Consider the following 2,542-nt stretch of genomic DNA (forward strand, 5'->3'; position numbering starts at 1 on the left):
TCTCAGTCTGACTCCCTGATAAAATAAAGGTAAAATAAAAATATATTATCCAGTCAGCGATATGTACAGTAGACTAACTTTAAACTGTAACAAACAGTATTAACATATTACCCACGTGTGTGATCTTGTATATACCTTTAAATGTGGAAGATGTCTAATAGTAGGAATATCATGTTTCAAAACGCTGACAACATAAACGAACAGCAAACATTTGCAGTCTGAGTTTGGCACCAACATCAGGGGATAGGAATAGAGTGGATCCAACTTCGAATATAGTATGAATCTTGTTATTCTGACTATATGAGTGCAGTGCGTCAGCACACTTCTACCACTGGGTGGATTAAAGGGCTATGGAATTGATTGGGTCAAAAAAACCTCTACCAATCTTTTAACTGTTTCTTCTGCTCACAAGGTGGTATTCCCAGCCACTGAGTAGGTAGAAATACTGACAAGGCCAAGACCATACTCTTATACATATTGTAGCCTAGTCTTCTTCAATTCTTATTTTAGCTGATAGGGATGGACATTAAATGTAGCCAAATAATACAACCATTTTACTGTAGCCCTGCAGCATTTAACTGAATAACGCACATAACCATACAGGCCTATTACAGTGTATAGGCCTCACATGTTCGTTTTTATTGGGGGAAATTAAACAATGCATCTCTCTCCCTCCAAGCCTATTGTTCAGTTTGAGTGAGACGATACCAATATTGAACAAAGACCCGAAAGATTACAGGTTGAGTACAGGACGCATCAAAATATTGGACACCTGTTGTTACGGGCAGGGGACCCAAAGCTCTTCGTTACAAGACGCCTAGAACAACCAATCACAAGTTAGCCTACCTACTATGTCACGTGAGAAGAGGAGGAGGAAATTCGTGCCTGAGAGTGAGCTGAGCGGCGGCGATCCCAAAATTCCAATTTCGGAAACTATTGTAGATGGTCATTCACAGATGTTTAGGAAAGAAAGACATAACCTATAACTGGATTCTGTAATCTACGATAGCGGGGATTTTTGAAGGTGCAATGTTTCAGGACTGTACAGCAGGTGAGTGTGTTGCTGCATTTGATGAAAGACTGTTCTATGTGGCGGCTATCATTTTTTGATTGAGTGAACCATTGCATCCATATAGGCACCTAGAGAGGTGAAGAAGATTAGTACTTCTATACGGAGAAAACGTTGTTATTTTGGTTAGATATCGAGCAAAATACAAAGAACAAAACATAATAAAATGCGTGTAATCTCAGCAATGGAATGACTTTTGGCCAGTGCTGGGGAGTAGTGAACTACAGTGCAACTAGTAATTTAACTAACGTTACATTTTGCTGTAGTTTCGTGGGAGTTTAACTAAATTCTAATATTGGTAGTGTTTTCAGTAGTTAACGTTAATAGTTTTTGTGTGTGCCATGTAACAGTGTAGCTAACTGCTGTAACGACATAGTACTTTTTTTTGCAAAAAGAAGAGAAAATATGGTTTAAGTAAGCAATAATGTCCTTTCTTTTTCGGCATCAGACCTGGATGTAGGCCTATGGACTACTTTTTCAAAGTAACTTTTTTAACGTAAACTATATTTAGTGTAGCTTAACTTCTTCCAGTGTGAAGTAATTGGTAGTTTGGTCCACTATATTTACAGAATAGCTTCCACGATATTGCTTTTGGCTACAAGGTGCAGAAACTTCTGAATTTCTTAGCTAGGCCAGATAATTTGGATGAAAGATAGAGGGTAACGTTACGAGAAATTGTGTAAAATGTTGTCCATTTATAATTATGAGAAAAGTGTGTATAATACATACAAATGTGTTCATAATACTGCAATAACACATGCAAATTCAATACAATACTCCCTTAACTATAATGTATCAATTTAGCTGTTATTTATTTATAAACAAACTGTATAATCCTAATGTTGTCATTTTAACAGGTATTACAGTGTTTGAAAGAAAAGTGTGATGTCAATGTTTTCAAAATAAATGTTATCCTGCATATTTAATGATAATTATTCTAACTTTATTAGATTGTCTAGTTTGCACGTGTTAATAAGAACAAAACACTTTTACTTAGTTATACGATAATCTATATGCTGTTTTTTTTCTTGATAAATAACATGCTGATTTGGGATATGTAAAGTCTAATAATAATGGCTCCCAATGTTTAGGCTAAACTAAATCTAAACAAAGTCTAGGTCGATTTAGGTTAATCCAGTAGGGTAAGCACCAGGATCTTTCTATCCAACATGTGGTGGTCACAGTGGGATATGGAGATGACCAGTAAATGGTCCCTAATGGGAATCCTACTACAAGCTGTGCCCCATACCTCCCTTTTTGGTTTAGTCTTTAACTCCAGAGAGTGATTCAGTAATTTACAGATTCTTTACAAATGAGTTATACTGTAGGCTAATCATTGAAAAAACTGATTTATGAAACTGAATAGAAATGTTCTATTTAAATCCAATGTAGTCATGTCAGGTGGTTATGTGCATGTTTGTGTGCGTGTGTGTTCTCTCTGGTCTCCTGTAAAGTTAATGTTTGGTAAAGAAG

At 36.2% G+C, this 2,542-nt stretch overlaps 1 protein-coding gene across 4 annotated transcripts in view; it reads left to right on the forward strand.

Annotated features, from left to right (window-relative positions):
* The first annotated feature begins 878 nt into the window (after window positions 1-878).
* Window positions 879-2,542, forward strand: part of arhgap29a (Rho GTPase activating protein 29a) — a 75,784-nt gene continuing 74,120 nt past the window's right edge. For all 4 annotated transcript variants that reach the window (XM_055881432.1, XM_055881433.1, XM_055881434.1 and 1 more), the window contains exon 1: window positions 879-1,051. The gene's annotated coding sequence lies outside the window, so the exon portion shown is untranslated. The remainder of the gene's footprint in view (window positions 1,052-2,542) is intronic.

This window comes from Salvelinus fontinalis, chromosome 25, assembly GCF_029448725.1.
Source record: "Salvelinus fontinalis isolate EN_2023a chromosome 25, ASM2944872v1, whole genome shotgun sequence".
Taxonomy (NCBI): domain Eukaryota; kingdom Metazoa; phylum Chordata; class Actinopteri; order Salmoniformes; family Salmonidae; genus Salvelinus; species Salvelinus fontinalis.